Raw genomic sequence first — 25374 nt, 5'->3', positions numbered from 1 at the left:
GGGTGAGTGCTAACTCCTGGTCAGGTAGCCGTAGGAAGTCATTTCCTCCTCCGAAGGAGAGAAGCGAGAGCTGTACCTTCCCGGACTCCTTTCTGCTATGTTCTTTTGCCTCTGTCCAAATCTCATGGAAACCAACAGCTTGACGTACTTTTTTTTTTCTTTTTCTTTCTTTTTTTTTTTTTTTTTTTTTTGCACTAACAGATTTAACTGTGGTGTCATATGGCATATTATATATGGAGAGGAATAGCAAGACATTTTTCTGAATGTTTAAGTGTGTCTGGCTTGTTGACATTTGCTTTATTTCCCCAGCAAGGAGCCACTGTCCCAAACCCATACATGTTTGTCTGTCCGAAGTGTTTACTTTACGCATAATTGCACTTTCTCTTGGCATGTAGAATCTGTAGATCCGACAAGAACATCCTCTTTATCCTCCAGGAAACAACTTGTTTCAGCATCTCTTTGAAAAGAATGATGCATTTATTTTTCACCAGGGGCTTAGCTTGCTCTTGCTTTTTCCTGATAAAAAATTGTGGTCATCAGCACCGCTATGCTTCCGATAAAGTTATTTCTCCTTTCCTAGTATACTTTCTGATTGCACCAAAACTTGGCAGATTTGGAATGTGGAATATATCTTTTGGCAGGAACACATTTTTCAGGCATATTTCTTTTGTCCATAAATAGCTTTTCCATATTTTCCATTTCTCTGAAGAAGTTCTGTTTAAAAGACCAGAGGAGTGATGTATTGTGGTTGGCACTTAGGGGTGTGTAACCTGAGACTTGGTTTCTAATCTCCAAAGGGCTGCCCCACATGGGGTCTGTAAAATGTCTTTTCGTCTTATGTTCAGCTCAAAGCCTCTGGGCTCCAGCACTAATGATTAAGGTAGCAAATTCAGCAGATCCTTGCAGGTATAAACAAACATCTGCATCTGAAGGTCTGACCAGTCTGTGGGGCTTTGTAAAGCTCGGGACACACAGTTGAAGGTTCCTGAAAATGTTAATATATTTTAATGTCAAGAACAATCTAGTTGTAAAATACTTTTGCGAGGTATCATACATTGGATTTTATTGTGCCACATTTTTTAAAATCGCACACCAGAGCCCATGGTTTATTTTGTGGCAGTATCTGGGTTTTGATCCAGCGTGGGTATATCGAGAAATAAACCAGTGTACGGATCTCAGTAAACTGAGTTTCTTCTTATTTGGTGGCAGTTTTTTCATCTTCTCCACCCACCAAGAATAAGATCTATTTATAGCAACAAAAGAAAATTTAGCATGAGTTATTCTCAATTAAATCTGCAGCAAGACAAACATGAACTGTGACAAGAACCTTCTGAGAAAGCACATACACATGAAAATACGTCTCTCAACAAAGGATTAAAAGCCAAAGAGGCATTAACATTTTGCCTGTGTGACATATATCATTTTCTTTGAGAGAGGTTGGGAAGGGTGAAAGGGGGAGAGGTCTAAAGGAGCTCTTCAGAGCCTGGCTTCCGCTGCATGGGAATGGAAAAGGGCAGGGGCTTTGTGTGGCCATGGTCCACACCACACTCTCCTTATCTGACAAATGGGGGAGGGGAGAGTTAGGAAGGTGACTCCAGGGAGATGTTGTATATAAAGTGCCTGGTACCCTGTGTGGCACAAAGGGGACCCAGTAAAAGGTAGTTGTTCTTGTTACGTGTTGAATTTCACAAAATATGTTAACAAAGTTTGATGTTGGTTTTGAAAGAACTGTACACAGTAAATAGGAAGGTTATAAAAAATTTTTCTTGTTCGTAAGATAGAGTTCTTATAGCTAGATAATCTGTTTTTGTTTTTGTTTTGGAAACCTAGTAAAGATGGTGTTATCACCTTTCAGTGTACTTTTAATTAATTCTCAGAATGGCATCCAAAGTCCTTACGTTATTCAAAGAACAAACTTGGTTTCAAATGGGGAGCATGGAAGCAAACTGATGTCAAATAATATTCTAGCCTTCTAAGTTTTTTGCTCAAGAATGATTAGGTCGTAATTCCGGCCTTAGCACTGCATTAAGTACCTGATTATTATAATAAATATCATTTATTAAGTCCCATGCAGAATACTCAATGTCTTAACCTTTATTTTCTCATTTAGTCCTCATCACTCTCCTACTAGGTAGGGTCTCCTTTGCTTCCCATTACCAAATAAGAAAATGAGATTAGAGAAAATCTCGTTTAAATACTATTAACTTAAATTGGGGCATGGCAATACCAGAATTTGAACTCAGGCCTGCCTGACTAGAATCTATACTGCAACTATAATACACTGAAATTATCCAATAGGATTTGCCCGGCTCTGCATGTTTCCATTTTGAAAATTTGACCCTATATTCTGCTTTGATTATTCTACCCACATATTTAATTAACGTCTATCAGTTCAGGGGGTGTAAAAAAATAATATTGAAAATTTCCTTTTCTTTTGCTCTCATATTTGGTCTATGCCAATCAAGATCACATTTCCCTGAGCTCTCTTTATAATTTGCACCAAAATATAAAACTTACTATAAAAAGATATAAAAATTTAAAAGATTATAAATTTACTAAATTCAAGATAAGGTCTAAAGGTTACCCTGAAACATTACTGCCCTTTGACCTGGGCAGCCTTCGTCTACAACCTCTGATTTTAGAGGAGTCTGTTTGCCAAGAGGTGGGCCCATTTGGATCTTGCTCTCTAGACCATATGCTGGATAAATAGAGCCCCAGAATTTCTTCCCCAAACAACCCTGAGTCCACTTCCAGGAATTGTATACTGTGCCCACCCCTGGATGTGAAGGAGAACCAGTAGGCTGCTATGTGCCTGGGAGTGGGGGATGAGGTTAAGGGATGGGAATTTGTTGAGCAGAGCTTGGATTCATGAGTTGGGATGTTCACACATTGACATGGAAGTCCGTTTGTGGTGCAAGAAGAAACAATGGCAAAGAAGAGGGGCTGGTCCAGGTCTGGGGACCTCTACTTGTGTTCTTGCTCTGGGCTCCAAAAGTATTAGGGACCGCCCTACCCTGTGCTGAAGAATATTTGCTTATATTGCAGAATAGTGAAGCTAAAATTCCAGTGGGTTGGTGTTGTGGGGCTTTTGTTTGTTTTTGCTTTTTTTTGACCTTTTCCCCCATTAAGCCAACAGAAATCACTTGAACAAGAAAGTGGCCAAAGCTATGAAGATCTCAGACTAAAAGCTTTTTAGGTTCCATTTTGGAACTGAGAGCATTATGATCCATCGAGGCTACACATTGGTCTTCCTTCCAGTTCAGAGGCATAGACTGACTTTGGAAGGTGACTGGAGGGTCAGCTGGAGTAAAACTCTTTGCTGTTTATCTTCTTATGCCATTTGAAAATACAGTTGCTCAGAGAGACTGTTGTTAATTTCAGGTGCCCTTTTCTTATCTCTAGTTTCAAATTGTGGTTGTAACCCTTTGTGGTATGGACTAGTGGAAGGCTGCCTGAAGCATCCATGTGGGACATGGCCTTACAGGCTATGAAAAGCAGCAGTGGCATGGAATGGCTTTGTACGGCCCCTTCTGCTATCCAGGCCTCATGCTCCCAAAGGCTCCTTTTCATCTTCTGTTGGATACTAAGACCCTCCTAAGAAGAACTAACAGCCAGGAGTCCCAGGTAGCAAAATCTCTAATTATTATGAATCTTTGATGATTTAGGGTTGTTGTTGTTGTTGTTTTCTTTTTAATGCAGTAGAAGCTGTTATGCAATGAAGAGTAGTTCTTGGTTTTGTTTTTGTTACTCTTCCTAAAGTAGTTTCTAGATGGCGAGGCAGAGTACATCTTGGGAAGTATTCCTTACTACCGAATCTTACAACCTTGCTTTCCTTATCTGTAAAGCAAGTATAGTAATTCCTGTCTCAAGGCTGTTGGGAAGCTGTAAGTGAGAAAATTCATATCCCAATAAACAGCTATTCCCTCAGCCATGTGGAAACATCTGGCAAAGCAAATATTTTACAGATAGTGTGACTACAGTAAATGTTGACTCAATCTGAAAGTAAAACATTTAGGGACACTTGGGTGACTCAGTCATTTGAGCATCCAACTCTCGATTTCAGCTGAGGTCATAATCTCAGGGTCGTGGGATCAGGCCCCACGTTGGGCTCCGCACTCAGTGCAGAGTCCTCTTGTCGGTCTCCCTCTGACCCCACCATGCTCTCTCTCTCTCTTTCTTTTCTTCTCTCTCAAATAAATAAGTAAAATCCCAAGAAGAAAAAGAAAAGAGAATATAGCAGTTAAGCTGATGACTCTGTGACAACCGAGGTGTACACCATAATTTATTTTGCCCAGCAGAGGTGGTAGTAGGAATGGTTCAGGGAGATAAAACACCAACAAAAACAGGACAAAAAATTTATCATTTAGCCTCTACATTGACAACTCCTGGCAATGTCCAACGTGGGTAGTGATAATGCCATTGATTTTTTACCTCCTTTTTTAATGTTTTATGTATCTTTTGGAACTTTGTAATGAGCATGCATTGTTTATACAATTAAGAAGAAAAAGGAGAAAAAATATTTTTAGGGAATTGGATTAAAGTGGGAAAGGGTGATAGATGGATTATGGAAGATATCTAACTCTATGGATAAGCCAAGTCAAATATAAAAAAAAATATTCAAAATATTTGGGAAAGAGATGTTTTCCAGTCTGAATAATCCAGGTAAGCTTATTTTTTTTTACTTGTTGAGGTGTTGTTTTGTTTGTTTGTTTTTGTCTCTTATTACTCATTTAGTAGGCATAGACTAGTGCCAGATGTTCTGCTAGGTGCTAAGATTACAAAGATGAAAAATTAAGATCTTTGAACTCAAGGGGTTTATAATCCAAGGGAAAGGAAGTCATGAGCCTACAATTTGAACACAGTGTGAGTCTCACTATGTCATCATAGGAACAGGTAAGCTTGCCCTCCAATACAAGTAACAGAAACAACCATGACTCGAACTGACTTGCTCAGTAAAGGGAATGGGTTGGTAATCATAACCTAAAAGTACAGCAGTAAAGCCAACTTTAAGATATCTGATCCTTTGGCTCCTGAGATTGTCAAGAAATCCATTTCTTTTGGTTTTGTCATACTGCCTCTTACAGTATTGGCTGCACCCGAAGACTAAATGCCTTGGTGATCCTTGGACAGTTGTCAAAGGCTCCTGGGCGACTTGTTTTCTTAGTCTTATCTTGCCTGAAAGAGATCCTGCGAGTGGCCCATTAAATTCACTTTGAAAGGACTGGATTACCCATGAACATAAAATCACGTCACTAGCCATATTCTGGAGCTTAGAATAAAGACACCCTCCCTGTAATTTTAATGAGTTCCTAAACAAAATCTGGCACCTGTTGCTATTGGGAGGGGATGGTGGTGATGGTGGATGCTGGCCCAGCATTCAAAAGCTATCTTCAACTTGTGATTTATGCAACACATCATTTACAAATGTTCACTAGAATTAACATGTAGCATAATGGAAAGAAGGCCATGCACAGGATGGTGCATTTCCTTAGGTTGACTTCCGTGTTGAGTAGGAGTTTGCCAAGGGATAAGAAACACAGAAAGCTCTCTCTCTGCAGTAACAAAAACTAACCAGGTAATTGATCAGCTCTCTGCTTATCTTTACATTGGCACTATTGCAAAAATTACCAGCCAGAAGCCATCTGCCCAGTGGTATAATTAGCAGAAAACCTAACGTATCATTTCACCAAAACCTGCTGTTGGATGATGGCAGTTGGGTTTTAAGCTAAACTAAAGTCAATGTCCTTTTTTTTTTACAGTGTGACTACAGATGTGGTCAGTTCAATGTGAACCTTAAAATTTACATCCTCTGGCTCAAAATTACAGTACTTTAGAGGTAGACCATACCATTGTCATCTTTTTTCCCACTTTTTTGCTTTTGATGGAATCAGTTCAAGAAGGCTAGTGACTCACCCAGTGCCTCAAATTTATTTGGATTTTTGATGTCATGAAATTTGTGGTGCTAAAAAACAGGGATACTTTTGACAAAGATGTGTTTGCCAGTTGTATATATGTCACACTGAGAATGAGATAGACTAGAATAAAACATTTGTTAGCCAAATGTCAATGCTTTATGGCAAAATTAGACTTTGGTAAGTTGTGATTCACAGTTTATATAATTTATCAATCCTTCAGTTCTTCAGCCTTGGGCAATACTCACCATTTACTTGAGGAAGTAAAATGTTTCCTGAATAAGATTGTAGTGGATGGGCTTGGGAACAGTTTCCACTAAAACTCCTGGATCCAAATTCAATTAGATGTGTTTGGATTGTTTTCCAGCTTTGCAACGTAGAAGTGACAGGACTTAATTACTTTATTTAGGAAGTATACTCATACTGTTGATGATTTTTCTGGCATCCAAATGTAATCATAAAACTTTTTTTTTTTTTTTTTTAACTCATGACGCTTGTCTCAGTATTGTCAACCTGCCTACCTAACGAGCTTGCACCTAAATATTCACTGGTCTAGCTTCTTTTCAAAGAACACTCAGTAATGGCAGGACACAGAATCAAAGTAATTTCCTCTGGCCATTTGCTTCTGGTATAGTAAATCTGTTCAGAAAACTTGCAGCCAGTCATGGGCAACACTAACCCAGCTGTGTCAGTGAGGAACGTTAAGACATACTCAGAAAATGTGCGTGAGTTAGAGAAGACTGCAGTAGCCACTCCAGAATGGCTCCACAGGGTGCTGGTTTCTTCCTCTTCAGACTAGACAGCTTTTCAGTACAGAGAAAGAAGCAACTAAAAGTAGTGGAAGGATGATGGATAATGTTGATTTAAAAACATGCATGTCACCCAGGTATCAAAAGATGTCATTACCCCATGACACGACTTGACTTCCCCACAACACAAACCAGATGAACTCTCTTTTTTGTTTCATTTTGAGATTTCATTGTACCAGTAGAGAAACAGTGAGAGAAACTGGTTTTTGTTTTGTTTTGTTTTGTTTTTGCTGAATTTCTTACCTCAATCAGTAAGTGTTTCAAGTTTCTGACATATTGGGGTTGCCAAAGAGGTACTGATATTCAGGCTGTGTACGGTATTCCTGGTTTTTAAACCATTGAAATACTTCCATTCTTGTTGATAAATAGCTTCAACTCAGGGCCTTGTGAGCGCCTCCCTCCCAACTGCTTTAGACCATTCCCCATTCCAGTCCTTTTCATGGGGCTTTCACACATCTCCATGATGGAGTAACTAAGGAGCTCATCGATTAACTGAAGTTTCAGTAAGGAGTTAATGCCTGGCACAGCTAGTTGTTAAATATTTTGACATCACTGCTGTATGAGACCCATCTTATTTTTTAAGAACTTCTGGTTACAGTTGAAAATAACATTCAGACACAGAAAGAACATATAATTTAGTGCTAAGATGTTTAAGACAGCCCTGTGTGATTTTTTTTTTTTTAAGGGTGATAAAGGAGATGTTATTTGGGATTGTCTGGAAAAAAATGGTCAGGGATTTGGATAGGGCAGGAAGGACAAGAGCAGAATGTACAATTTATTTATTTAACCGGTATAACTAAATCCCCCATTTGTCTGCTACCACATTATCTTGTTTACCTCTCATGATAGCACTATGAGGAGAGAGGAGAAAATAAAGCTTGAATCACATAGCCAGAAAGTGTTGGAAAGCCCATGCATGATCCATTCTTGCCCATTGTACCCAAGACTTGGTATTAGGTGCTAGCATGGTAAATATGAGTATGTGTTTTTTTACTTGTAAGGGCCAAAAACAAACCTAAGGAAATATTGACAGCCCTTAAGTGCATGAAAGAATGTTCCTGGGTCTTCCACAATCAAGGCTGTCATTTTAAAATATGACTGGGTAATACATTTTTATACTACTGGCTTCAATTGCTCCAATAGCAATATAAAAAGTAGAAATGTGAACCCTAGCTAAACTCATTATAATTTGATTATCTAATCTTTCAATATTCCTCTTCTTATAATCTTTCTATAGAGTGGGAACATTAGAAGAAGCACACAGCCTAAACATTTAGTCTGTTGACAAAGTTTTGCTTTCCATCTTTAAATGGAAACTGAAAGAACAAGACTATTAATGATTTTATAACTAATCTTTTTAATTCTGCTTTCCAGTTTATGTCTTATACAACAATGAGCATGTCCCTGCTATAACTTAATTATTTAGGAAAATGTACATTTATGCGCCAGAGTATGGCATCACCTCCTTTCTTCCAAAAATATCTCAGTGAGTTCCTTGAGGGCAAGGATTTGATTTCTTTTATTCTTATGTGCCCAGCAACTAGCATGGTTAACTGATGGGTACCAGGTAGTACAATCTTCAAGGGAAGATGAAGACAATGTGAGATTGAGAAGTTGGGGAATAATTTCTAAAGCTGAGCCTTGAAGATGATGCAGGAATTTACTGCCTCTACAGACAAGGACATTATAAGGAGATGGTGCATACTGAGCAGTGTTTCCAAAATAAGAATGGTCACAAAGTTTGCACGTTTAAGAAAAGCAAGGAAGGCCTCAGTGTCTTTGCAGTGTTTTCTTGCTCCTGACAACCTATTTTTCTGGACTTAATTTCCTACTCCCGTCTTCTTTGTCTTATCCTGGACTCTTCCTTTAAATTTCAGACTTCTTTGGGGCGCCTGAGTGGCGCAGTCGGTTAAGCATCCGACTCTTGGTTTCCACTCAGGTCAGGATCTCAGGATCCTGGAATCAAGCCCTGCATCAGGCTGCACGCTCAGCATGGAGTCTGCTTGAGATTATCTCTCCTCTGCCCCTTCTGCTCATGCTTCCTCTCTTTCCGCCCCCCCCAAATAAATAAATCTTTAAAAAAATAAAAAATAAAATAAAATTCAGACTTTTTCAACAAACAAGAAAGAAAAAAAAAGACAGGGAGCCACTTAAAGATCAGATCATATCAGTTAATTATAATTAGTTGAACCTTGTTGGATCCATATTCAAACAAACTGTAAAAAAAAAAATTCATGACATTCATGAGACAGAGATTTGAATACCAACTGGATATTTGATGAAAAGTTGTTGGTGATATTTTAGAGGTTATAGTGGTACTGTGGTGATTTCCAAAATAGGTCCTTATCTTTTACAGATACACACTGACATATTCCCAGATGAAATGATTTTTATCAGAATCATAAAGGAGAAAATGACTAGGGATACAGATAAAACAAATCAATAAGTAAATAAGCATTATTCATGGTTTGTTTGTTTGTTTTTTTTTCATCTTCCTAAAAGATGTTTCTCTTCCTGCCCTCCCCACCAGTGGGGGGTTTCATTTTCTTGCTATATCCCAAATGCTCTAGGCATGTTTTATAATTATCTGTGTATGTGGGTTGCCATCACCAGAAGGAGCTCATTAGTAAGGACTGAGATTTTTCTTTGTCCTCCCATCGACTGGCTCATAGGAAGGGCTCAATAATGTTGGATAGAAAGTTGAAAAATAAATGGGTGGATACAGACCTCTAAGGTCTACATCAGGGTGTGTGATTCAAGCAGTGGGCTCCTCTTCATTTCTCTTATTTCCATATGATTCCAAAAAAAAAAAATCTTAATTCATGTTCTATATACAACACAGTATTTGCTCATAAGAAAGCCAGGAATGCAAAAGCCTAATTGAAATTAGATAATTCACACATTTGCATTTAATATTCATGAAATGCCATGTTGTGAGGTCCTATTCTTAATTAGTGTAAGATAGCATTGTTCCAAACCTATTTAGTTATTATAGAGATAAGGAAAATATAAAGAAAAACACTTTCCTTCTATTTAAAATTTTTTAATTAAATTATGGTTATCTGAAACTTTTTTGCATATAAATTTAGAAAACTTCTGAGGAGACTTTCATCACCTTCCCTGTTAAAGTCTTGTGAGCACTCTTTTGGTCCCTTTGTACTAGTGGAAATTGTGCCTCTAAAAAGGATGGAATGGAAAGACTGAAGGGGTCTTTGCCAGGGATTTAGTCAGTGCTCTTGCCCTTGATCCAAAACTTTGCTGAAGCAGCCAAGATAAACAAAAGTCATCCCCATTTCTATTGTTGTAAGAAGTTTTTAAGCAAATCACTCATTGGTAGTATACTGTTATTGGAAATATTAATTTACTTATGTTGCCAAATTTTTTTCTCAAATTTTTGGAGAGATATATATATATATACATATTAACAAGAGAAAGGAATCCATCTGTCCCTCCAAATTCTTAGTTACCCACCCAGAGCAATCCAATGAGATGAATTTCTAACAACATGCATGATATCCCCTAGAGAAACCTGTTTCACAGACCAGATGGGATTTTCTATTTTTTTAATAAAATTTCTTCATCTATGACAACACAAACTTAGAATTTCATGAATATGTACGTGAGAGAGAGCCCAAAGGGATTGGTTCCTCCTGTGGTATACATGTAGTTTCTGACACAAATAAATTAACAAACAAGAAATCTGTATACCCAGACCTATTACGGTGTCCGATAATAAGTACTAAATATCCACATATAGACCCTTCAGTGGAGTATGTTATTTTTCCTTTTGTATGTCCAGAATCCAGCACAGGACATAAAAATAAGCAAGAGCTCAGTAAATGTTGACCTTTCCTCCTGCTTCTACCTTCTCCCAGGGGCTTTATCACCTACCACCACAAATATCCACTTCATTTGTGATGCATAAAGCAAACGCAGGCATGAGAAAAACACAGTAATGGAATAAATAACTGTAACTGGCAGGACTTTGGGGCAGTATAGAAGTTAACTGGATGTCTGCTTATCTCTAATCTTCAATGGATTAGATATATAGATACATAGGTAAATTCCGGACTTCAACAGGGTAAGCTGGTTGGGTTAGGTAGATGGGATACTGTACCCACCAAAATGTACATCATTGCCCTAATGGTTGAGAACCCAAAGAATTTAAAGCACAGCTGTAAGGTTTGGGGTCTTTTGTTTTTATCATCTAGACAGAGTTCTTTCCACCATCTGGGTCAAGGGTTGGTTTTGAACTGTCTTTCTCTTGGAAAGCCACTCCACTGGCTTGCCCTAATGAAGAAACCCATATTTGCAAGTATTTGTTCTTTCATTCCTGTATTCAGTTATTCATAAAATATGTCCTTAGTGCTTACTTTGTTTAGCACTATTCTGGTACTAGGAAATGTCTGAAAGCTTTTTGCATTGTTTGGTATTAATTTTTTGTTTCTTTATTTTCGAGTTTGGTTGTTTTTTTTTTTTTTTCAACTATTTCCGTTTCAGGACATAAAAACACTTGTGGGGCCTTCACAAGTTAAAAGAAACAAAGGACCGGGGGCGCCTGGGTGGCTCAGTGGGTTAAAGCCTCTGCCTTCGGCTCAGGTCATGATCCCAGGGTTCTGGGATCGAGCCCCGCATCGGGCTCTCTGCTCAGCAGGGAGCCTGCTTCCTCCTCTCTCTCTGCCTGCCTCTCTGCCTACTTGTAATCTCTGTCTGTCAAATAAATAAATAAATAATCTTAAAAAAAAAAAAAAGAAACAAAGGACCAACACTAAAAGATTTAAACCTAAAAACCATAAGCCATTATGTTAAAAGATAAAACCATGCTCTGGTTTTAATTAAGCGGGTCTACATTTGAAGGGCCAGGGATCATTCTATTTATAAATGTGTTGTGTTCTTCTCTGGGCCTTAAATGCATGTTGCATGTTTATGATAGATGCATACATTTGGCATAGTAGTATACATGGACAGAGAGATTCATATATATGCACAAAGAAAGAGTACTCTTTCCAAGGGGCGCAGAGGTATAGATACAATGTTCCTTTATAAATTTCTCACCTGAAGCATGTTCTATGCTGAATTGCTTTTATACGTGGCCTTCTGAATTGAGACGTTATCCTGGAGGCAAGAATATTATTTAATAGTAGATTAACAGGAATGAGTAATTTGAGTGAGTTTGAAAAGAGGACGGGGTGTGTAAGAGGTAGGACCCTCTCTGTTTTGTCTACCGCTCCCAGGACCTAACACCCTGCCTGGCTCAGGTTAAGCATTTGTGAATAAGCAGATTAATGCAAGCTCAGGATTGGGGAAATATTCTAATAGAGCACTTTGATGGGCCAGTAAATTCTTTATCCAGAAAACGAAGAAGAATCGTTGCTGCCTTACGGTTCAATTAAACTCAGCAAACATGTATTGTCTTCTGCATTCTTCCAGGGACTGGAGATGCAGTGCTGAGTGAGACAGGTCCCTGAGCGTTAGAAGCTCGCAGTCTAGCAGAGAGACAAATACGTGCACAATATTGCCGCTATTTTATTATCATTAAAATTAGCATATCAGGGTATGAATACAATTGTATTAGAGTTAACAAATTACAGAGGCCACCCACGGGAAGGAACAATGATCTCTACTTAGAGGGGTGAGGGAAAGCGTCTCTGAAAGGGACGTCTCCTCAGGGTTTCAAAGAACTGAAGGACCAAGGATGCTCCAGGTAGAATGAGTTGCCTCTACAAAGGCCAGAGGCGTGAAACAGCAAGGTGTGTTCTGGGCTCTGTATAGTTTTTTGGTTTTGTTTTATGTTTTGTTTTTTTTTTTATTGCCGGCCTATAAAAATGTGCTGTCAGTACAGAGAAAAATGATAGGGAAGGATTGGAGAGAAAGAGCTGAAAATGGATTTTCTATCCCTGCATTTTTACGCCCTGACAATTAGATGCTGTAATGCGTGAGTCAGAGGCCTTTCACTCTACCCTCTTTCTATGAAAGTCCCACCTTGCTTCAGTGCCCACCACATCTGTGCTGCCAGATGTGATTAGTGCTGTCCATTTAAATCTCCTCTTCTTACATGGGTTTCAGCTTGAGCTCTGTCTTTCAATTTTGCATGTTACCTCCCCAGGGAATTATAAAGTAAGCAGAATGCAAGGACCGTGCTTACCCCTCTTGATTTCTGCAGATGCCTGGTACTGGACCCTGGGCCACCTAGAAGGAGATTAGCTACTTCTGGACAAAGCATCACTGATTTCTCCAGCACAGACCCTAAAACTTTGGTCTATGGTAGTTTCATTTCTGGACCAACTGCCATGCTGTCAACTCTATTTTTCCAGTAATAAATATTTGTGAAGACCACTTGGAAATCCTGGTTTAAAGATTATGTGCTAGAGACTGGGAAACTGAAATTCAATCCAAACCTCAGGATTGACAAAAATGAAAACAGAATTCTGTATACAAGTGAATTAGGGAATGTATTAGCCTCACACCCACACCGTGTCTACCATCCTCCAGCAGTGTATGTCAATTTGAATGTCATATCCTTAGACAGCTTTAGCTCTAATAAGTGTAGGTAGAACAGAGTTTGCTTATCACCTTTAAATGGCAATAATTCCACTTCAAAGGGCAAATGAATGAAAAATGCGCTTGAAAACTCATTGAATGCACTGAGAAAAGGTTATCTGATTTTTGATGTAGACAAAAGACAAAAGCTTATTTTAAGAAATGCTTTCTTAAAATTTCCTTTATTCATGTTTTTCTGTATTTCATTCTCTTGATTTGTGCCTACAAATGCATGCAGCTTTAATTATCAAAAGGCAGATGTGCCAAAGAAAATCTACAGCGGTGATCACCCATTCCAGGTTGCCCAGGCCAGTTCCAGTGTATGTCAGGATTTGGAAGATTGTTGACCATAGGCAGACAAGGCTAGAATGAGATTACTGTGATGTTTAAGATCTGCTTGGAGAGGAAATGAAAGGGACTTCATTCCTCATCCAGATTCATAGGTTGGATGGGAACTGGCATAGAAGGCTGAAGCCCTGGCTTTGAATTGTGTCCATCCCACTTGCCAACAGTGTGACTTTGGGGAAGTCACGATCCTCTCTTGGCTGTCAGTTCTTCTCAGCCCATGGTGGAGTCTGGTGCTCAGCACCAGGGTCACTTTATTACAGAGTGATATTTAAGCTGTTTCTAGAGGTAACCACTTGGGGAACAAAAGTATGGAAGCTTTATCAGGTAAAGATCAGTTGAAGAAATCACAGATGCTCAGGTTCATGAATAAGAACAGCAAATACCATGACAACATTATTCAAATACAAGAGAGCCTCTTGAGGAGGTGAGAGATTATAAACTTATTTTACATAACTGCAGGGGGCAGAAGCAGGTCTCCTAGAGGGCAGTTAAAAGAGATTTCACTTTTTGATAATGAGGATCTGTCTAGCAACGGCTAGGCTGATCTAAAAGATAGTACTAATGAAAGCATGAAACAGAGAACTGACATGCATGTTTAGAAAAATCATGTGGGAGGTAGTGGGTCAAGCTGGGCAGGAGCCTGAGAAAAATCCCGGTGGAATGTGATAGCATTTGACATGTCTCTCAACACCCATGAACCCCTGTGTATGTAACCTTCTTGGCTTTTTCAGTCCTAAAGCCTATATAGCTGACAGAGAACTCCAGCCCCGTTTCTATGACAGCACACTCCTCTTTCTCTGAAAAACATCCAGAGAACCTCCAAAAGGTCTTATTCATTTTCTTGTAGGCATGTTGTGTAGTGGTTGAACAAAGGCACGCCAGGTCTGGCTTTCTTTTGTCTAGGGCACGTGATGGTTTGAATATTTGTTATTACAGTTTGCACAACAAATGCATTTGAAATGTGAAAGAAAATGGTAAACTTTACAGTCTTGAAATTCTCTCTCTGGTCTCTCCTTCTTCAAGCTTGTTAACTCCCCGAATCACAATGTCTGTCATATCCCTCCGGCCATCCTTGGCAGAGATAGAGCACCCAAGAGCTAATCTCGTCTTTAGAAGCATACCCCCTTTTAGTACTCTCCTTTGCTCCGAGCCTGTGTGCTGTGCGGTGCCTCTTTCCTTGGGTTATCTCTGCAGCACAATGTCAAGTCCTTAGCAGGTACTGTGCCTGACGCATTATGTCCACGTTACCTAACACAGTACTTGACAGAAGCAGGTAATCCAGGAGTGGCTGAGGAATGGAGAAGAGCCCATCTCTTCCCTCCTGGAACCAACTTTACCAGCCCCTTCCATCCAAAATTCTCCCTCGTACTCCAGTTCTGCTTTTATGAGCACTCAGTGCCCTCCTTAGGATTCCCCAAAGTTTTGTCTTCTCCAGCCTGAGCACCAGTCGTTATTTGCACACATTTCATTTTTCAACTCTCTTAAGGTTCCAAAGCATTCCATCATTTTTTTCTCCTTCTCTGACAGAACTTTCAAACTTGTTGACCAATCAAGCACAGTCTCTATTTATTGAAAGCTTCATGTAGCCAGGCACCCTGCTGGACTTGGAAGAAATTTTGACCATGCAAGAGCACATGGATTTTGCTCTCAAAGTCTAGTTGGCACTTAGGCGATGTAAGTAGGCATTCATAGTGCCTGCCAGGTCTCGGTAAAGTAAGAAATAAATATTAATGCTGAGTGATGGGCTTTCAGAAGATGTTTCCAAACTGAAAGACCCAATATTCAGGAAGTGCACTTAACTTCACTTAGCTTTTGAAAGATAAATTGAGACTGGACCATAAGAGAAATGGGGGACACAAGCCTTTTAAGGAATATTGATATACTTTCTCATATGATATATATTTATTAATTGAACAAATATTCATTGAGAACCTGCTGTGTGCCAAACAGAATCTAGTACTATGAGTTTTCTGAGGTCAAGTGTGGCTTGGCTTTCCCTCAATTAATCCCTCAATTAATCCCAAACTACCCATGACCTCATTCATTGCTACAGCTTTAACCACTACTTCTTAGCATGCAAAAGGCACCCAACTCTACCTGTCCACCCCCAGAATCTTCCAGTGAGTCTAATCTTGGATCTCATCTTAAGGGAAAGTGCAGTGTGATGATTATGCTCCGCCCACTCTGTGCCAGCCATTCCCACCCCAAAGGCTCTAGACACCATGAAGCCTACAGAAGTTATAAAATGCAGACACTTAATTCTTTGCAATTATATAACCTCTCTAGGTAGTATAATTATGAATGTGAAAAACATGTTTTTAAGTGTCCCTCTATACCATCGCTGCCAATTTGGGACTGGAGAGCCATGAAATAACATGGACCAACCCACAGGATGCCAGCCTGTGTATCAGCAAACCCTTCCTCACTATTAATGATGGCACTACTATTTTCACTCACTGAATGCATACCATTGGTCGGATGCTGGGCTAGGTGCTTTCTGTCTGCTAGAGTTCATCCTTCCAGTAGCTCCAGAGGCACCTAGAGAAACAGGTGAGAATACTGAGGTCACAGAAATGACTTGCCCAAGATTTCATGTCTAGAAAGCGGTAGGAATTAGGATGAGAACCCAAATCTGTTTGGTTTCAAATGCAGTGCTTTTGCTACTCCATTACAACAGATGTAGGTTAATAGTTTTCAGTGCCTCAGTCTTACATTAGGAAAGTAGGGATGAATTCCTGTCCCTATCTGCTTCAGAATTACAGTGCTCTTGACAACTGAAGTTTCTTAAGGAAAATCAACAGCCTAAGAGACATTGTTACTGGGCTGAACAGTGGGTGGGATCCAGGCACTAAGGTTGATGGAATTACCATCCCACAAGTGGTTTGTGACCCAAGTGACCCCTGAGTCAGAGCGTGCAATCTTTAAAGGAACTTCTGGCCAAGCAAAATCCAAGAGCTTTCATTCATGTATTAACACACTCCATACTACTTTGCAAGCTTCTACTGGACCACACACACTTGGTATCTGCCCTGATAATGCAAATGCAATGTCCCCTTTTAACAGGGTGTCCTTCCAGGTCTAATACATATTTAGTAGACCCACTGTCTTGGGAACTAATGTACCCTTCCAATTTATGAGGAGGGTTCCAGCCACAGTGGTGTACCAGCAGCAGGAACAATGAAAACAATAGCTTTTACCCTCTGAGATAAGATTTTGGCAGCAACACAGTATGTTGTACCCACTGAGCAAAAGTACTTTGGCATTAGACATTCTAGGGCTCAGCCCTCAGCTCTGATGTTTAAGAATCTGCTGTGTAATCTTAAATTATTTCATCTCTCAGAGCCGCAGTCTTACAACTGCAAGGTAGAGATGCTGCCCATTGAATCGGTTGTTTTTTCACTAAGTTTAACAAATATTTTTGGAACATTAAATTAGGAAAAGAGACAGCATGTTATGTATTTTAAGCAGAAAGGGATATAACTTAAAGTAGTATATGCTGAGTAATTGTTGGAAGGGTTGGAGAAATGATAGTCAGGGGTAGGGGCAGCTAGACCAGAGTGGGTAAGATTCAAGAAGGCATTTCCTGAGTCATAGTTTCTCACTGGAGAGTAACAGTGAACTGTGTGGTCTGAGGAAACTTCGAGAAGCCAGAGCCGCGGTGGTAATGCAAAGTTCGCAGCCGGTCTGCCTCCACCCTTCCACGTCTCCGAATTCACGCAAGTTACTCTAATTGGAAGACTCTAACCCAGCACCCTGCTGACAGGAGGTTCTGGGACTGTCGTTGTCAGGCTTCCAGCCCCTGAGATACAGAGGAGAGCAGCGGTGTGGGAAAGTTAAGGATCGGTGCTGAGGGGTAATAGAGAAGAGCTTGAACCAGCACCTCGTCTGTGCCAGGGATCGTTCTGCAGGCCCAAGGGTGAACAAAGAGACAAAATATCCCCTGCATAGGGCTCACATTTAGTTGTGGGAGACTAAATGAGTGGACGTATTAACACATGTCATAGAGCCAGGGACCAAGTAGGTCCCTTAGAAATGGTTGTTCCCTTCTTTCAGGTCCCATACTGGCCCACTCTGTCTTCTCTCCATGAGATTCCTGACAGGATAGATAATTCATGGGTGAAAGAGGAAAGAGCCAAGGGCATCCCTTTGAGGCCAAATAGTGAAGTTTTAATTGGCAGTGCTTGCCTTTTGCGAACAGAGCCTCGTTTTAATTTGTATTGACTTTGAAGGCCATTTGGACATGCTCCAAAGCATGAATTCCTTCAATAGATAACATAGACCATCTTTAAAGACATTTATCAGTAGATGTGCCTATTAACTCAGTCCAAATATATTGAAATACAAAAGTTCTTTAGAAATACAAACATTGCCTCCTCGCAGTAGGCATGAGGTTGAGAGATGAACATATCAAGACATGCATTAATGTATTCATTGGCATAAATGATTCATTTATTCTATCCTGAGCATTGGCCAGTCACCTCTCTATCTGTCTCCACCACTATACTTTGTCCGCTGTCTCGAGCCAGGCATATAAGAGGCAGTTGAATGATATAACCTCCCATTGAGGCAGCTCTGCAGTGCCCTCCAGAATCTGGGATGAGGGCTGTCTTGAGCATCTGTAGTTACCTGTGTTCTTCCTCCAGTCTCTGGACCACAGCAGAAGGAACACAAGCTTGGGAGAGGTCACAACAAGTCATGACAAGTGTACGCATCAGGGAAGATGGAAGGAGAGAGACAAAAGGAAGGAAGGGGGAGGTCAAATAGTATAATTTTATCACCTTTCTATCACTCCTTTCTACCTGCACCCACCCACACATGTGTTCCTCAATCCTTTTTCCTCCTGTCAATACTGCCTTGATAATTTTTATGTATGTCACCTTAAATGTCATGCGTGACTTTATCTATGGTCACGTGAGCAGTGTTACCAAGGTGAAGTAGTGCACCAGATGTGCTCCAGGGAGAAGACACCTTAGGTAGTTCTTCTAAAAGTTGTTAGTTAAAAGAAATGTGAGGCCTTAGATACAAATATATACGCACAGCAACGTTGAGGGCAACAGGTGCTGGCAGCCAAACAGAAATCAGGGCTCACTTCACTTTTTGGTCAGCCACGGGTGTGAGTTTCGAATGAAATTTCGTTGTTTGAAATGTTAACACCTGATTCGTATTTCTGAAACACCATGAAGCTAAGAAAGACATAGTTGTGGGTCAAACACGGTTGGCATGCTGCTAATTTGTGCCTACTTGGCAACATCTTCTGTCCTAGAATCTGAATAATAGTACATGCTTTTGTTTCTTTGTATTCTCCCCACTGCCTAAGAGCTCCTTAAGAGCTAGGTTATGTCTTTTTTTCCCTAAGACTGTTGACTGCTGTGGTTCCCAGGACATAGCAGGTATTTAGAACACACACACACACCATACTTCTGCAGATCTCCCTTTTTTTTGTAAGTGTGAGCCTCTATTTACCCATTAGAACAATGTGTCTTAGTCTTCTCAGCTATACAACACTTATTTGTAAAATCAAGTATCAGTCATCATAAGTCAAAATAGTAATAATTAATACTTGCAAAAGTATTTTATTTGGTAACTTAATAGTTAATTCTTTTCTTTTAAGGAATTTATAATCTACCTGATATAAGCAAAATAAACAAAAGTCATTATCACATTTCTTTGTGCTGTTTTCAGGTTTCATTTTGAGGGGCACTATGGTGTAAAGAGAGTGCTTACAGATTCTAGGGGCAAGGGTAGGTTTAAGTCCTGTCACTGTCCTTTGTCAGCCACATGAACTCAGGCATCTCATTTCATTTGTCTGGGGTTCGGTTTACTCATCTATGATATGGGAATAATAACACCTGTCTCATAGGATAATTGTAGAGATTACATTAAATACTGTACGTGTGACCTTACACACAATAAAAAATAAATGTTTCATTCTTTGTGGGGAAAGGAGCATCTCACTTTGTCTCACTTCTTTGACCATATGACCATACATAGGAAGTAGGACTGTATATTTGATTTTCTGAAGCAGAAGTAACAATCATCTGGTACTTGTGGAGAAACAGAAAACTTTTCCATATTTGCATAATTATGTAGGCCAAACTTAGAAAAATGAAGTGGAATGTGAATGCTTGTTATGTGGTCCTGGTGTTTATTAGTAGTGGTACCTTGAATATTAGACCTTTTACACAAATACCAAGAGCTGATCCTGCTGAGAGCTTTGACCTAGGAGATGAGTGGTCTGTGGTGCCTTCAGGGAGGTTGGTGGAGGTACGAGTTCAGTCTTACCATGCTGAGACGTCAGAAGGAAATCCAGAAGGAGACATATAGCCGAGTTAGGCAAGGTAGAGGTGATCAGTGGGAGAGCTGAGTGCTTAGGGAAGCGTTTATGGGGCAAGGAGAGAGTGAGGAATGGAAGATTTCTATTAGCCTTTGAAAAACTCCTCCTGTGGCCTGAAGTTACAGATTTTCTGCCTCTGCTTCAGTAGACTTTCCATTCTGGGACAGGCCTCTGATTTAGGACTTATCAAGTAATAATAAGTCTAGCATTAGAGAAAGGCATTCTAAGGTCCCCAAAAGAAAAAGGAATTACGCTATCTCTTCACAGTTTACAATAAATAAGCCGCATATTAGGAAGCAGTTACATAACAATTCAATTTTGTATGAGACCAATACAATACAGTTTAATATGGGATCACATTTACCAATGGCAGGTACTGAGAATTTGATGAAGGGAGAAAGTGATTCATCCGTGTTTTGTAGTGTGTGGTTTAGAGCCAGGCTCTGTAGCCAGATTGTCTAGTATCAAATCCCAGACGAACTGCTTGCTTAGCCTTTCTGCTACCCAGCTTCCTCATCTGTAAAGTTAGGGTAATCCCCACTACGTAGGATTGTTGTGTACAAAGAAAGACTGTCAGAGTCTCATTGGCAGGCCAAGGGAATGAGTGCGATTGTGAGGAGATAACCAAACCCTGTTGAACTGCCAGCAAACAGCCCTTCAGCACCTGGCGAAATAGTTACCGGCAGAAAGATTCAGGATTAGAGTCAAAAAGGAAAAGGGCTAAACCCCAGGAAGTAGGGGTATGAGTGTATACTTTACATCTGAGCAGAGAGGATATTTGGGCTCCTGTAGACCTACTAGTTTGGGTGTAGAAAAAGGATAGATAAGGAGTAGGAGATTACAATTTACTTTCTCATTTGCTGTTTTGCTCAGTCTCGTTGATCATCCCCATATGCGTCATTTCTTCATCTGTAACATGAGGTAATGGTACATACCTTATAGACTTGTTAAGGTTGAATGAGTCTACACATGGAAAGCTCTCAGAATGTTATCTGACACAAATGTTCATAACATGTTGGTTATTATTTTTTTTATTTTTTGTCTTGAGTTAAGTAGGGTTCACACCCAGCATGGAACCCAACACGGGGCTTGAACTCATGATCCTGAGATCAAGACCTGACCTGAGATCAAGAATCGGACGCTCAAACGACTGAGCCACCCAGACACCCCCATGTTGGCTATTACTATGACTATTACCTAAAATCATTTATTGTGTTCCTAATATACATCACAAACTGTGACAGGCTCTAAGATGTGGACATGAAGAGAGTTATGGGCAGCCAAGGCAATACAGGACAGCAATTGAGAAGCAGCATCTGGGCACGTGGACCTGGTTTCCAATATGGGATTTGTTCTTTAGTTTCTTCCTGTGTTGCCTAGAACAAGTATCTACTTCTGTAAACTGGGTGATGCTAACACACGCCATAGGGTTGTTGGGGGAAGAAGTAGGATGAATCTCCATACAAGGCATTCAGTACAGTCCTGGCAAATAGTAAGCCCTCAGTTCTGGAAAGACTGAAATAAACATTCCAGAGATGGTGAAACTAGGTGCATAGAAGGTAGAGAGCTCAGAAGCTATGAGGATTCCAGGGCTATCCAAGGGGGAAGATATTATTCAAAGTCCTCTGTTGTATTTGTTATGCAATGTTCTCAAGCATCAGAGCAAATGGTGAGTAAGAAGGTGGGTCACCTGAGCAAAGGCAAATTTTGCTAAGTTAAAGGATCTGTCGTTTCAAACAAGAAAATAGATTGCAAATCATTTAGCTTAGCAAAAGTGAAAGTCAAATGGTGTCCGTTACAATTGTAAAACATACTTTCGCTACCAAGAATAGCTGTGTTTATTATCATTATAATCCTGTGAAGTTGAGAACAAACTTAACCTTTGATCTCTTTGCTGGCAATTGGATAGAATTAACATAATTATGGTTGGTTGGACCGATTATTTTTGGCAAGAATATTTTCTTCTCTCATTAGGTTTAGGTTATCACAGTAAAGCCACATTTTTCAGAAATAAGAAGGTCTCTATGTGTTTTTCCCCAGCCTTCTTAAGAGTGTAAGAACCATAAAGATCTTTCAAAAAACGCTTTAGACACAGATAGTGTCCAGTTTAAAATTCGTTGAGGATTCACTATCAGCAAGACTAAGGAAGCGCGATGCAACCGGACTATGATTGAGATTGCACAGATGTAAAAGAAATAGCTAACCTGGGGGGGCACTTCTTGCTAAGTGTTTTCCAGACTTTCGCTCTCATATGCTGGTGTCTAGGCAGGTATGGCGACTATTCTTACTTCACAGAGGGTCAGTAACTTGCCCAGCGTCACTCAGCACAATCCCATCTTCTATCCTCTGCAGCCATGTTTTCCTAGTGTGTATGTTCATGAAAAAAATCTGGGTTTATTTTCTTCGGCAGCTGTGGATATTCCCTTGACCTAAAGTCTTTGGAAGAGTAGACTCTATGGGAGAGAATGGGTTCTGTTGTGAGCAGTGTCACAAAGGCAACGTTTACTGGCAAGATCGATCGAGTAAATACAAGGCAAAGCAAAGGTTATACATGGCGTGAGATTGGGGGAAATGTTAATGGCAGAGGTGAGATTAGAACCCAGGTCTCTTAAATCGTAGATGAACAACCACCTAATGGATATCAGCCTTTCATCTTGACAGTGTCAGGGTCCTCCCTCCTGTGATTTCTCACTCCCCCTCTAAGAGTGGAGTTCGAGAGCAAGAGAGAAACAAGATCGAGAGCTCTGTCCTTTTCTTAAGCTACCTAATGGACTCACCAGGCCAGGCACTAACAGTAATGTTTAAGACCTTCCCATTGGAGTTGTAACAGCAAGAAATCACAGCCACAAGGTGGCAAACACCAATCTAAATGTTACCACAATGCCTTGGGAACAGGGGTGAAAGAGCCACTCTGGCTAACTGAGGCTTCGTGAAACGTTGACTAGAAGGGGCGGCATTTGCCCTGGGTCTTGGAGCATGGATAGGATTAAGGACACACTAATGGGGTAACCAGTGGGAGAGGTCTTGTAGAGAGAAGGCAGTGTGAAAATCTGAATATCGGAGGTTCTCCCTCTGGGGGGTAAGGGCAGGGGGAGCAAGTGGTGGAAGGACAGATGTGGGCTTCTGTGGCATTAAGTACAAAGCGGTTTGGGGTTCACAACCTTAGAATCATTATCCATTTGGTATTGGGTACATCTGACCCTAGTGTCACATATCAATATGTTAATTCACTGATGGCTTCCAAAGTACAACAAAATGTAGTTTTACCATCTGCATTGGGATTGATGCATTCCATTAGGAGGGAGCAGGGTGGGGGGAAGGATAAAATGATTTTTCTGGAACAACTAATTGGTAATATAGTTGAAAAAATGAGAAGATAAATGAATTTTTACCATAGAACAAATTCTGACCTGTAGAATAACAAGTTCCCTCTGTCCCACCTCCACACATTCTTCTCTACTTCCCATAGCCTGCCCCCCCCCCCATTCTGCTGGGTGGGAAAGTAGGCAGAGGAACAATGAGTACTAGGAGAGGGAGGAAAGTTCTGACTGCTCCCCGGCTTCTTGTCCCAGCTGCAGAGGCTAAGGAGTCTAGAGAGGAGATGTGACCAGATCTGAACAGAACGAAATGATGGCTGCAGGGTCCCTGAGGCTCTGAGAGAGTCCTTGTCATCTGCAGAGCTTCCGCCAGGCCTGGCAGTATCGTACCCTGTAGTCTCTTTTGTTCAAGCAGACTGACAGTTTTGGGAAAGTGATATTTCTTTGGAATGGGATTTTGCTGGAAGTAGATTCCATGGTAACTCTTAATGAGTGTCGCCCTGCTGACTGTTGTCAGGGGTGTGTTCTCCGTGCCATCTGGTGGCATTTCTGAGCTCTCCACACGGCCAGGAAATGCTGTGAGATGTTCCCCTGAACTGTGTTGTCTCAGACGTGCCATGGCTGGGTGAGCTGGGTGCTGACCAGGATGCTCTGGGACCAGAGCCCCTTCTAGAAGGCTTGGGTCGCATCTGCAGAATTTCTGTGGCATTGCTTAGGCGTCTTTGAGGCAATGCCAGGACTTGGATAAGCACAACTTCTCCAGAGCACTGTGACGCCAGCAGCTCTCTGCTGAGACAGTAAAACAGTATGGCACAGTAATTTAGGGAAAAAAATGTAGATACTGGAGCAATGGACTAGATCTGTTTGGATTTGAAAGTGGGCAGTGAAACTTCGGCTGTCTCGAAGAGGGAAGCATGGTAGGCCAGAGTATAAGGGAGTGGGGAGCTGTTGCAAGGTCTTCATTGACTACACACTCTAAACATCCTCTTTTCTTTAACACAGTTGAATGTGAATAACAAAATCAAATCTAAGACTCTTGAAGATTTATGTTAGAGCTTCTTTTAATCCCACACAAGTTGATGTATATATGTATAAACCCCAAGGTTAAAGAGCAGTGGCGGGGGGCGGGGGGGCGCCTGAGTGCCTCAGTGGGTTAAGCCTCTGCCTTCGGCTCAGGTCATAATCCCAGAGTCCTGGGATAGAGCCCCATGTCGGGAACCCTGCTCAGTGGGGATTCTGCTTCTCCTCTCCCTCTGACTGCTGTTTCCCCTGCTTGTCTTCTCTCTCTCTCTCTCTCTCATTCTGACAAATAAACAGATAAAATCTTAAAAAGAGAGAGAGAGGGAGAAAGCAGTTGCTCTGAGGTCTATGCATGAGATGACACTCATCATCTGGTCCAAAGGCATGTCCCAGCTGACCCAACATGAGCCTCTGGCAAAGCATCTCCCCTTGCAGCTTGGCTCTTTCTGAACAGGTGATGCTGGGTAGATTGTGATGAAGCCAGTAGCAATGTCTGGCCCATCGTGTTCATGAGCTCTACCTCTTTTCCTAAAAAGCTGAATCAGAAACATGTGCATTTCTATTTCCTTCTTTTTTACATTCTTTCCTTCCTTTATTCAGCAGACATTTATCCATCAATGCAGGCTTGATTTGGGGCTGGGTACTGAACTGGGTGCTGAAGCTGTGTTTTCAAATGGTCATCCCCTAGTCCTTAGTGATGAGGGATGGAGTAGTCACCATTACTACACAGTTTGGTAGGGAGTGTTAAAATAAAGAGGAGCCCTGGGTATCTGTGCAGGAACACAGAGGGTCCCTCATTTACTAGACATCTACTTCATGCCAGGCTGCGTAGGCCTGAAGACCACCATCCACCCTCACACGGACTGGGGTCTCCCGACACCCTGCTCCACAATGTAGATGCGTTTGTCTGTGTTAATTGCTCCCCTTGTTCTGGGCCAATCCCTGAGCCGTCTTGTCCATGCCTCCCATCTCCAGGGGCTCCCAAGCTGACCACACAAGCCAAATTCTGGGACTAAGTTCTTACCGCCTCATGAATGTGTTAACTAGCTACTAGCAGTACCCTGAGGGAATGCTGCCATACATTAAAATAAAAT

General features: G+C 40.8%; 1 protein-coding gene across 11 annotated transcripts in view; it reads left to right on the top strand.

Annotated features, from left to right (window-relative positions):
- DLG2 (discs large MAGUK scaffold protein 2) overlaps window positions 1–25374 on the top strand; it is a gene marked incomplete at its 5' end in the record, with an annotated part of 887937 nt that overhangs the window by 688060 nt on the left and 174503 nt on the right. The window lies entirely within an intron of this gene.

This window comes from Martes martes (assembly GCF_963455335.1).
Source record: "Martes martes genome assembly, chromosome: 10".
In the NCBI taxonomy this organism is placed as follows: domain Eukaryota; kingdom Metazoa; phylum Chordata; class Mammalia; order Carnivora; family Mustelidae; genus Martes; species Martes martes.
Note: the sequence above shows the minus strand (reverse complement) of the source record. Positions and strands in the feature narration are given on the sequence as shown.